Here is a 13,384-nt window from a genome sequence, read left to right as displayed (position 1 = left end):
AGTATTTTGGGTTTTCATTCGTTTATCTTTAACTAAAACTGCTTTGTGTGTTTGGTTTGTTAGTTGATTACCTCTACAGTTTGTTGAAAACTTGAAGAGTTTATTTTGAGGGAATTGAATATGAAACTTTATTTGTATCCCTCTTGAATTTTATAACCTGTAACCAACCTATCTTTCTAGCTCCTGAAAATACTTTCAAAATCTCTAATTGTAATGTATTATCTCTTCAAGTTTCATAGCACTATGACAATAATTGGGAATGTTAATAAATACTATAGTTCACTTTTCTTCCAGGCTTATGCTAGGATTACTCTCTCTGCATTCTGGAAGATAAGTGCATTTCTATGATTTGCTCTGTCCCATAGAAAGTAGTCAACGTGTTCTGTGTTACTTCTGAAAAAAAACAAAAAACAAAAAACAAGAAACACTTATTTTTCGGTCACTGTGATTAGCAACATTAAATATGATGGCTATTCCATCAACCTGGGAGCGGGAATGACACAAAACAGACTCCCCCTAAACCTTAGATTAATGTAATGTGAAATAACAATAAATAATTCCTTCTTGCTTTAAGTCACAGAGATTATGTGAGTGTGAGTGAGTGTGTGTGTGTGTGTGTGTGTGTGTGTGTTTGTGGGTGTGCGTCTGTGTGTAAGAAAGAGTGTATGTGGTGTGTTTTTGTTGTTGTTATCTCAGGATAGTCAGGTTTCCTAACAAAATGTCAGTGGCTTTGATGTAACAAAATTTAATTTATTGCTCTTACAACATGTCCAATGTGGGTTTTCAGGGCAGCTCTTTTCAGACACCAGACTGATGGTGGCCTATCTTGACACATGCTTCTATCATCTCATGGAGGGGAAAGTGAGTGTGAGGGAAGCCTCTCCTACTGTTAGACTCTTAGCATAATTCGTTGCCCATAAATGATACAAATACTTTTCATATTTCATTGGCCAAAAAGATATCATACACCTACATCTAACTTCAAATCGGTGGGGTGTGTTTCAATTATCTGTTAGCAATTCAGTATGACAACCAAGTTCTTTTAGAACCTCCTCTACGTAACAGTAGAGAAGCTTAGAACTATATTTCCTGGAATCCTCCTTTAGAAAGAAAGGGAGAAGCAGAGGACATTATTCCCTGGAAGCGGAAGCACACAAGTGAGCACGTATGAGATTCATAGCTGCTTTTCGGTGAGAATTAAGAACAACCACTCGACTTCTGCCAACTGACGTAAGTGGTGGGAGATTTCCTAGAAAATTTCCTTTTCTTTTAAAAAGGCTACAATTGTCAGCTAGCTTTCGACAAATACCTTCTTCAACATGTCATGTCAGGGGTTCAGCTCTGCTTCTCTAACCTTATGTGGCAGCTTCTCTGCCTTTTCACAAAAACTTCCCTGTTTTTGCTTCCTTATTTCCTCCATTCAAAATAAACTTTAATTTCTATATTAATTTATATTCAAAATAGTTAGAAGGTAGAAAGGGCTCCAGATGGCAGCATGCACGGACACTGAGTTTACCTCTCTCGTGCACGGTTGGTGGGATTGTAAAAAGTATACAACTGCTTTGGAAAATAGTATGGAGTTTCCTCAAAACATTAAAAATAGAATGACCATATGATTCAGCAATACCACTTCTGAGTGTTTATCCAAAAAAAAAAAAAGAAAGAAAAGAAAACAACTCAAAAAGATATATGCATCCCTGTTTGTCATAGCATTATCACAGCCAAGATATGGAAGCAATGTAAGTGTGCATTTGTTTTATATAGATAGATATAGATAGATACAGATACAGATACAGATACAGATACAGATACAGATATAGATATAGATGATATAGATATATATTGCTCAGCAATAAAAAAGAATGAAATGTTGCCATTTGTGACAATAATATGGATAGACAGAGAGGGTATTATACTAAGCAAATTAAGTCAAATAGAAAAACACAACTCCCATACAATTTTATTTATATGTGGAGTCTAAAAAGCAAAACAAACAAAACAAAACTGAAACAGACTCATAAAGAACAAACTGATGAGTGCTAGAGGAAAGGGGAGTGCATTAAAAGAAATAAGACACAGATTTGTAATGTACCACATAGGAAATATAGGCAATAATATAAAAACTTTGTACGGTAGATGGTAACTAGACTTATGATGATTATTTTCTAACATAAATAAATATCAAACCACTATGTTGTACACCTGAAAAAAATATAATACTCTATGTCAATGATACTTAATCCAAAAATAATTGCTTAAAAATGTTAAAAATTAAATCAAAATTTTTAAAAAGAAGAGTATATTTAAAAGAAAAAGAATTCTTAGAAAGATTCTGATTCCCTGACAAAACACAGACATATAGTAGAATATGCAAACTTACTAGGTTCTCATAAGAAAGATAACCAGAATTTATGAACAGCTCTAATTGCTACCATGTATACTATGTTGCCCCTATAAACCATATTATTTTATTTCAAAACCTAACACCAAAATTATTTTTGGCAAGGGTCAAGATCATTCAATGGGGAAAGTGCAGTTTTGTCCAGAAATGGTACTGGTAAAACTAGATACAGACATGTACAAAAATGAACTTGAACACTAACTTCACACCAAATACAAAAATTAACTCAAATGGATTAAAGACCTAAATGTAAGACCTAAAACTATAAAACTCTTAGAAGAAAACATGGAACAAAACCTTTATGACATCGGATTTGGCAATGATTTCTAGGATATGACACAAAAGATATAGGAAACAGATACAGGTTACAGGAAAAATAAAAATTTCAACAAATTGAACTCCATGAAAAAAAATTTTAATTGTATATCAAAAGACAATAGGAATAGAATAAAAACGTAACCCACAGAATGGGAAAAAATATTTGCAAATGATATACCTGATAAGGGATTATTAATAACCAGGATACACAGTGAACTCCTAAAACTCAACAACAATAAAACAAACAACTTAGTTCAAAGATAGCCAAAAGACTTACATAGACATTGCTACAAAGAAGTTGTACAAAGACAAAAAAACACATAAAAAATGCTCAACATCACTAATCATAAGTAAATGCGATTAGAAACTAGAATAACCTACCACTTTCACCCATTGGGATGGCTGCCGTCAAAAACAAACAAAGCAAAAAACAGAAAATAGTGTGTTGCTGAGAAATTAGAGCCCTTGTTGCCTGTTGGTGGCAATGTAAGATAGTTCATCTGCTATGGAAAACAATATGATGGCTCTATTTCTAAAAATAGGAATACAAGATGGTGCAGCTGTTCCACTTCTGGGTATACACCCCAACTAACTGAGAGCAGAGTCTGAAAGATCCATTTGTACACTCATGTCCATGGTAGCATTATTCACAATACCTAATGGAAACAACCCAACCACCCATCAACAGATGAACGGATAAACAAAATGTAGTATTTTCATACAATGGCATATTATTTAGACTTATACACAATTTTGAAAACATGTGCCAGTGGGCTATGTGTTTGCTTTCTTCCAAAATTCATTTGCTGAAACCTTAATCCCAATGTGATGGTATTTGGAAGTGGGACCTTCAGGAGGTAATTAGGTCATGAGGATAGAGATTTCATGAATGGTATTAGATATTTGGTAAGTTCACTAGATCTTTTTCCATTATGCGAGGATACAGCAAGAATATAGTTGTCTGGCAACTAGAAAGAGGCGCTTACCAAGAACCCAAGTGTGCTGGTACTCTGATCTTAAATCTAAGGCCTCCAGAAGTGTGAGAAATAAATGCTTGCTGTTTATGTCACCCAATCTATGGTAACTTGTTACAGCAGGCCAAGCTGACTAGGAAATTGGCACTGACGAGTTGGCTGCTGCCATAAGAAACTAAAAGTGTGGAAGTGACTTTGGAATTCAATAATGGGTACAGACTGTTGTGACAGGATGTTACACAGTGATTGTGGTGAGAACTCTGAAGGGAGAGAGGAAAGCTATGGAGAAAGCTTCCAGCTTCTCAGAGAATACATAATCATGTATAAACAGGGTAGGGATAAGCCTAGTAAAAGCCATTTTGATGAGGTCTCAGATGGAGTGAGGAACAAGTTCTTGGGCAAAGGAGAAAAGGCAATTGTTGTTATAAAGTGGCAAAAACTTGGCTGAATTGTGTTTGTAATCAAGTCTTTTGTAAAAAGTAGAATTTGCAAGTGATGGAATTGAATATTTACACGTATATTAGATCTTACAACCCTGGCTAGAATTAGGAATTCAGTAAATACATTTAGTTTGATAATACTGTTTCTTGGGTTTAGGATATATGTAAAAATACATTTTATGACAGTAATAGTACAAAAGAGAAAAGGAGGGAAGAACTTTTATACTGTTTTAAGGTTTTTGCCATATCTGGCATTGGTAACTGTTATAATTTAAGGTAGACCCTTAATGCAAGTTGTAAATTCTAGAGTAACCATTAAAAGGCTTTTTTTTTTTAAAAAAGACTTTATCAGTTAAAGACATAAATCCATTGGGAAGCACACTGTGTTCATCAATTAGAAGTCTTGATATTATTAAGATGAAAACTTCTCCCAAATTGATCTACAGACTTAATCAATTCCAAATAAAATCCCAGCAACTTTTTAATTCACCACCGATGCTAAAATATATATGGCAATGGAAAGCTGAGAAAGCATCAAAGACACATTTGATGAAGAACAAAGCTGAATGATATACACCACCAAATATCAAGACTTATTTTAAGGCAAATTAAACAGTGAGATATTGGTTTAAAGTGAGGCAAATAGACCAATACAAGAAATAGAGTCCAGAAACAGACCCATGCATATCAGATTACCAGCATTATAATAAAGATATTACTACAGCACAAGAAGGAAAGGATGATTTTTTAATAACCTAACCACAACAGTTGTTTCTTCATACAAAAAAAAAAAACTGACTTCATCTAATACCATACCAAAAAAATAAATTTATATGGGTTATAAAATTAATTTGGAGTAAGACAATTATGTGTGTAGAAGATAGATGGAATTTTTCCCTAGCACTGGGCTAGGTAAAGATTTTATAAATAGGCTAGAAAAACATAAAAAAAACATTAATCGTAAAGAATTTGGCCAATAAATTGTACTTGGTTAAAATGAAATTTCTGTTCCTCGAAGACACTATTAAGAAACTGAGAATGCAAAGCAACAAATGGAGGAATATATTTTCCAATCGTTTGTGAGAGAAAGGACTCATATCCATCCACATATCCTAATATATATAAACTCCTGTCAACCAATAAAACATCAACAGCCAAGTTTTTTAAATGGACCAAAGGCTTCCAGAGGCATTAGCAAAGGAGGCTATCTGAATTAACAATAGGCATATGAAATGGTATTCAATATCATCAGTCATCAGTAGACATAGAGATGCTTATTTTAAATGTACGTGTTATTTATATACTACTTAGTTACATAATCTTTTCATTTTTTTGAGAGAAAGAGAGAGAGTGCATGCGCATGCAAGAGCAGGCGGGAGAGGGGCAGCGAGAAAGGGAGAGAGAGAATCCAAAACAGGCTTCATACCCAGCATGGAGCCCAATGCAGGGCTCGATTCCACTACGGTGACATCACGACCCGAGCCAAAATCAAGAGTTGGACACAACTCACTGAACCAATCAGGCACCCCTAATCGGTTCATTTGTAAAGCACGATTTAAAATTTAAAATTCAATAAGCATAAAAGTATCTAAAATAAACTAATAAATTTTATTTCTATCTCCTTAAATATATTATAACTTACACATTTTAAAATTTTGTGATTATATACTTAAATTCTTACAACTATTTGAAGCAGGAATGAATTATTCCTCTAAAATTATGGCCTATGGGGCGCCTGGGTGGCGCAGTTGGTTAAGCATCCAACTTCAGCCAGGTCACGATCTCGCGGTCCGTGAGGTCGAGCCCCGCGTCAGGCTCTGGGCTGATGGCTCAGAGCCTGGAGCCTGTTTCCGATTCTGTGTCTCCCTCTCTCTCTGCCCTCCCCCGTTCATGCTCTGTCTCTCTCTGTCCCAAAAATAAATAAACGTTGAAAAAAAATTTTTTTAAAAATAAAAAAAAATAAAATTATGGCCTAACTCTTAAAGTGATAGCACATATATTGGTTAGGAGCCGACTATCTGAAAAGTTTAGGACAAAACTATTTTCATTAGGATGAATTGGCAAACATTGTTTTGTTTTCAGGTATCTTCGGAACATATTTTGAATCATGAGCAATCTTACAATTAAAATTGAACAAAAGGAGGCAATCTTGGGTTTTTACTTAAAAACATATATTTGCATTACAAAAGAAAATATATTACAAATATTAAAACTGTACTTATGTCTAGGATTTCTTAGTATTTTTGAAACAAGAAAAACACCTACAACAACATCAGAATATCTTTAATTTTAACAACGATGAAATATACATGAGGGAAGTATCAAGAGTACACGTAAAAAGGAGTGTTTTATGTTGAAAAATTTAAAACAATTTAAAAATCAACGAAAAGACAGCCTCTGCTTGGCAGTTTTAAACAATGTCATTGATAGAACACCACTCCCCTACATGGTACCAGACCACTTACACCACCCTTCTCTTGGGAGCCACTGCTGAGTCCAACTCATTTTGCATGGAAAATTGGGATAATGAATATATGATAAGTCCACATGAGTTAAACTATCAGATCTAAAATAAGTTATTTGTTTTATTCATATGCAAGAATGAAATGATTCCTTTGAACAGCCTACTGTAACTCTAAATTGATTATTTTTCTTTAACCAAAATCATATGCATCATAAATATACAGACTTTCCAACTTCAATCATCAAAATCCATGAGTGCAACAGCTGAGTAACTAAAAATTCAATTTAGAATTATTTCATAGTGGTTTGTTAGCCTGCTTGTTTACTCTTCACTGGAAACATTTTTAACTGTATGAGATGTCATGAGAATGACTGCTGAACACATGGTGGTTTAAAATGAATTTATATTCATTTATGTTTAAAATATTTTTGAGCTTAAAGTCCATCCACCCCATTAGAAGGAAAAATTAAACTTGAAAGAGTTAAGAAAATATAATTCATCAATCATATATGCATATGCATTAATCTGACAAATTCATAATCTTACTCAGTCTTCTGAAACTTTAATAATGAAAACTGCTAAAACTTTGAATGCACGAATTGCAAATTGTGTGTGTGTGTGTGTGTTGTGTGTGTTGTATGCTGAAAGAGATGACTTGGAGGCTTGATATTGCAAAGAAGTTTAGTCATCTATTAGAAATGTATTTAGCAATAAGACTCAGTTGTTAATAAATATTTTAAAATATTAAATTCTATGTATACATCATTAATATCAACTGGTAGGTTATTTGTAATCCTTGTTGATACTTTGCCTAATGTAAAATGCATTTGATATGAGGTCAATATGTAAACCCATGAGGAATTTATGTAACTGATTCAAAAACTACTCAGGCTTCACCTTTGAAAAATACTATTTTGCTGCCAAGGAATATAGTAAACTGCAATATTATTGAAGTATAAGGGTAATCAATTCATTAGACAATTTCATAATAAGTCATTTTTTTTCTTAGCAACACTTTAAAATAAGAATTTTCATGTTTAATTCAATTGAGGAATCATTATATTTGCTTCATGAGGGCAATAGTTAAGGTAAATGAATAATTTATTTGTAAATATTATGATGATGGTTTCAAATGATTTTATATTACTTCACTCTGTACCTCTAATGTTGTCTTTTTATTTTTGGCCTTTTTAATTGTTTGTTTTGTTCACTGCAGTAAATGTCAACAATGTATTACTTAAAATAATTAAGATGGAAAGAATATATTTCCTACCAGTGGAAATGCCAGGATTATCATGCACTATAATTCATTTTCAGATGCTGAAAGATACAATTATACTGCAAATAGGCTGAGTATCTCCATCAGATAAAAGTTCCCCAGTTGAATTCACAGGAATGATTACAGAATGTTGATATCTAATTCCGATCTTGAAATTAAGTAGGTAAAAAAATATCAGCCCAGAAATTTCAGGTGGAGGACAGAGAAACATTTACACCCAAGAGCCCTGAAGAATGAACCACAAGAAACAACTTTCACAAGCCCCTGACACAAATGTAAAAGCACTGAAAGTCAAAGGCAGGGCTGGTGATGAGGCAAACCAAGGCTATCAAGTTCAAAGAATTGGAAATGAAAAGTCTATTGCCATTTTAGTTAATCTGCTGAAACACACTAATCATTATATGAGAGATACTATTTTAATTAAGAGTAAGTCTGTGTATTTATTCCTGGAATTTACTTCAGAGATTCATATCTGAATATGAAAATCTAAGGTTGGTGGAAGGATGAAAAATGTCAGCCACTCAGTGATGGATCCAAGGATCCCCTACAACAGGACAAGACAGAAAAGAGAATGTTGATTCCAAATCCACTTAATTTTATCTGTTTATATGTTATTTTTCTAAATCCAATGTTTCCATTTTTTAAACCCCTACTTTTAAATATATAATTGATATTTTTTTTCAGACAAGTTTGACTCTATTTTGTCTTTCTAGTCTCTTTCAGGTAACTTTCATTTTTTCTGTCTGATCAATCCTTCCTCTGTCTCTGGAGGTGTTTCAACTACAAGCAATGTCTGTTGGAGACATCTCTGAGGAAACTCATGAATCACAGGAATAGTTGGCTTCTCAGGTGCCCCAAACTCTGAAACTCTATGAAATACAGATTATATATGTCTACAATATTGCTTTCCTGGGGAGAAGTGTTTATTAGTAAAAATAGATGTAAGTATTTACTTTAGGTAAATTAAAGGGCTGAGAATAGCATGTAACCAAAGGAATGAGGTTCTTGGTGAGTGATAAAATCATGTTCCCTTTGAATAGAAATCTGATCATCTGTGAATAATATGCTACAATATTTACAGAGTAAATCTCAGGGAGTAGAAACTAATAATATACTTGCAGTGTTCCAGTTAGAAAACCAGGATGAAACCAAGCCTACCGTTTCACCATCAAATAAATTTATATTTCCCTACAAAGTCTTTCTGACCAATAAGTAGCAAATAAAGGTCTCCACATAGAAAATGACTCTTGAAGGTGGTCACTATGTCTATGGCCAATTGTCAAGATGCAAGTCAAAAGGTTTTTGTGGGCCAATTTAGTAAATTTTTATCAATAATTAAAAACTCATAGGATGAGAAGATGGAATAAAACAGTATAAAAGAACTGAATCACATATAATTAGGGTAAATACTGCTTTGTAAAACAAATTTCGTATTTGTGTATGTGTATTGCAGATACACACACACATGCGCACACACACACAGCATCACATTATAAATGGCATTCTTATTGTGAGTCATAGTCTCAAAATTTGAAAGCATTTGTGTTAATCTATGTATAATTGCTTTGACAGTAATGTGGTTCAACAGATATTAAATCAATTTAAGAACTATTTTAATGGCAATATTTATGATGTATTGACATAGAGCAAGATGGCAAAGGAAAGTCAACCAGGTAGGCGTTGTAGTTATATAAGCGCAAAAAATACATCATCAATTAAACAAAAAATTTAATGAGAGAAGAAGCACTTTTAAAACTAAAGGAAGGAAGAATAAAATGAAGTAAACCGTTTAGCAAACTCAGAATTGGAAATGGGATGATGGTATTAAAGATAATAAAGACATTTATAAGTGTTGCTATTGTAATGAAAAAAAACAAATTTTCAAAATGTGTTTTTGTAAACCTAACAGAATCACATAAGATGTTGACAACTAAAATGCAAAGTCTGGGGCTTCCTGACAAAGTATTCCAAATCTCTACAGATGCAGCCCAGGAATATATATTTTTAACAGACACCTCAGATTATCCTTATGCACACCAAAATTTAAGAACAGCTTCTTAGCATTCTAACATAAAAATATCTCCTTTTACCAACTCTTTGAAAATTTTCACTGAGACAATGGTTTAACTGTGATAATTTTCTTACATAATTTTCTTACATCTCATAATTTTCTTACAAAGCCCATTATGTCTTTAGCATTGCAAGAGAAAATATAAAATGGTATGAAATGCATTCTGATGAAATTCTGAAGATTAGAATAAGAGTACATTAATATCAAATGTATCCAGTATTGGAATTTTTATGAGTACATAGGACAACATTATGTTCCTGAATTCTAATGCCACAGAGTAAGAATAGGATATAGCAGAAAATTAATTCCAGCAATTGTCAATCTCATACTTTTTCTAAAGGACACACTTTGATGTTTACTTATTGGGATGCAAGAAGAACTATGGAAGCATTGAGAGCCACTTGGTATTTCAAAAGAGAATTAAACATCATCTAGTTAAAAGTTCCGGTTGATTATTTGTAGGCAATGCACTGCAATTAGCATTTAAATAATTCAATGTTAGAAACCATTTTCTCTGAGATTAACAATGATTCATTCCTACATGCTGTGTTTTTAATCAAAGAGGTGAAAGGTATAGAGCATGGGACAGGAACAAAGATGTCTAGTTACAAACTTACTCTTGCAATTTGCTAGTAATGTGCTTGCCTGCATGTTTAAAAGGAACTCAAATGTGGTGTGCTGCCTATTCAGACCTTAATGAGAATGTAAAGGAAGGATTATTGGTTTCACCAGCAGATGATATTTCTTTAGAAATATTGCCTGAACCTTACTCTATTATTCCCCGACTTCCAAAAAAATCTGTACAATAATGTACATCATTAATGATATTGTCATCGTCATTTAGGAAACATGTGGAGACCTGCAAAGTCATTATTAATTATAGCCACATGAATCAAAGCAGAAACACTCAAATTCATCACTGTATTTCTTAATTAGCTGAAAAATCAGTCCCATTTTGTCAGATTTTCCTGAAAATAACCCTATTATTTTTTTTATTAAGGATCAATTACCTTTTTTTCAAAATGGACATTGATCAGAAGAATCATAATATACTTCTCAACACAAACTACTCAATTCGTTCCAGTCCGAATTGCCTCATCCAAAAGAACACGGCAAGTGCTACAATAGCAAGGAGTTTTTCCCCCTACTCTGTCTCTATTAAAATGGTCTGATTGCCCCTTGTCCATTTCTAAATGATAGATAATATCCTCTCCTTTTTTGCTTTTCTTGTCTATTATGTCCTTTATAGAAAACCTAAAATGAGGCATTTCCTGCAAGCCTGCAGAGAGAGAAGCCTGAATAGGAAGCTGAAAGGGAGTATAGAGACCAGGATAAAAGGCAGTTATTAAATTTGTGAACTCTATCAGAAGACAAGAAAATAAACTGTACCACTGGCTGGAAGGGTAGTGAAGTATGACATTTCATTTTTATGCCGGTCTCAGCATGATAGAAGTAACACATTGAAGAACACTGCAAAAAAGCAGTTAGTGCATTCATTGAATGCCAGCATGGTTCCTCTGCTGTTCTTTGGTTGATCCTTTTCTGTGTCTTTGTGGAACAGTAGTTCAGAGATTCATATATATGAGATCAGACCCACCATCAACCCTTTGTGAATTTTTACGATGAGAGGCCCGAAGCAAATTCTATGTAACTCCACGAGATCCAGTCCCAGGTGTGCTTTATACCCTCCCACATTTTCTCCTTCAATGTCTGAATGAAGTCTCAGTCTCTCTCTCTCTCTCCTTCTCCCTCCACCCTCTCTCTCACCCACACAGCCTAATAGAATAGGGGGTGTATATAATGTTCTTATGTTAAGAATTCTTAGACATTTAATGGACATTTAATTTTTACTTTAGTTCATAAAAATAGTATTAAAACTGAATATTTCTCATTCTTTCTAGTTCTTTTAGATATCACATAAACAGATATTAGGCAAATAAGCAAGTGTGATATCTCTTTTACTTACATTTTTATAACTTATTATAAAAAGTGTTCGATGAGCTCTGCTAAATGGTGAACACAATACAAGTATATGTTAGTTTTAGATACACACTATTCAACAACTCTATACATTATGCTGTGCTCACCTCAAGTGTAGCTACCATCTGTCACCATACAACACTATTATAATACCACTGTCTATAGTCCCTATACAGTACCTTTCATCTCTGTGACTTTCTCATTCCATAACTGGAAACCTGAACCTCTTACTCCCCTTCATCCATTTTGCCCACCCCCCATCCCCTCCCCTCTGACAACCACCAGTCTGTTTATTGTCTTTGTGGTTCTGTTTCTGAGCTTTGTGTGTTTGTTTTTTCAGATTCTACATATAAGTAAAATCATACAGGATTTGTCTTTCTTTGCCTCACTCATTTCATTTAGCATAACATCCTCTAGCTCCATCCATGTTGTCACAAATGGTAAGATTTCATTCTTTTATATGGCTGAATAATATTCCATTATATATATAGATATATCTATATATCTATCTATATATCTATATAGATATGTAGATATATCTATATAGATATATATATATATCTCACCTCTTCTTTATCCATTCAGATATCAATGGACACTTGGTTGCTTCCATATCTTGGCTATTTTAAATAATGCTATAATCGAAAGGACAGTACAATAAACCCCAGTACTCTTCTCCAACAGCCATTATTATATGGTCATAGTTATTTCATCTTTATATCTTTCTTCCTCTCCAACCCCTGCACACACACGCTTGCTGAGTAATTTTAAAGCAAATCTTAGAAATGACATCATTCATAAATAATGATACCTGTTGCTAAATAAAGACACTTTTAAAAACAGTACCACAATAACAGTATCACACCTAAATTTTTTAACAATAATGTTTTTAACAGCATAAAATATCCTGTCAAGTTCACATAGCCTAGCTTTTCTTAGGAATGCAATATAAAAGTTTTTTAAACTCATAGATCAAACATGTCTCAAATGTTGCATGCATTTTAAATCTCTTCCATAACAGATTTGCTTCCTTTTTATCCTTTTGTCTTATAGAATACTCCATATTCACATGTTCCTGATTGTATACCTGTGGCGTCACTTAACATTTTCTTCTATCTGGTTTTTGTAAACTATTTATCTAGAAACTAGATCATAGTTTTGTGGGGTTTTTTTTTGGCAAAAACACTCCATAGATGTTTTTATGGGCTTCATTTTACAATAGTATAGCTAGTGGAAGCCTCTTTACATTGGCAGCTGTCTCCTCAGAGCACAATACTAGCAATGTTTAATAGCTTCCTTTGTTTCTAGTTTCTAGAACAAGAAGTTCCAGTTTCATGTTGTGTATGTCCTACTATTTCTCTAAGGAGCCTTGTTTCTTTTTTTGGAAAAAGAAATAGTAATTAGAGATCATAAGATAAGCACTAAAGGTGCTCATTGCTAAAAGGTTAGTCACTGCA

General features: G+C 33.4%; 1 long non-coding RNA gene across 1 annotated transcript; it reads left to right on the top strand.

The window, feature by feature from the left end:
* Window positions 1–1,114: 1,114 nt before the first annotated feature.
* Window positions 1,115–12,342, top strand: LOC111560993. Its single transcript, XR_002743354.2, has 3 exons — window positions 1,115–1,230; window positions 8,590–8,599; window positions 10,948–12,342. It is a non-coding gene; the product is annotated as an uncharacterized LOC111560993 (long non-coding RNA).
* Window positions 12,343–13,384: the final 1,042 nt, after the last annotated feature.

Source organism: Felis catus, chromosome B3 (assembly GCF_018350175.1).
Source record: "Felis catus isolate Fca126 chromosome B3, F.catus_Fca126_mat1.0, whole genome shotgun sequence".
Taxonomy (NCBI): Eukaryota; Metazoa; Chordata; class Mammalia; order Carnivora; family Felidae; genus Felis; species Felis catus.
The sequence above is the reverse complement of the archived record's forward strand: the minus strand, read 5'-3'. Positions and strand labels throughout refer to the sequence as shown.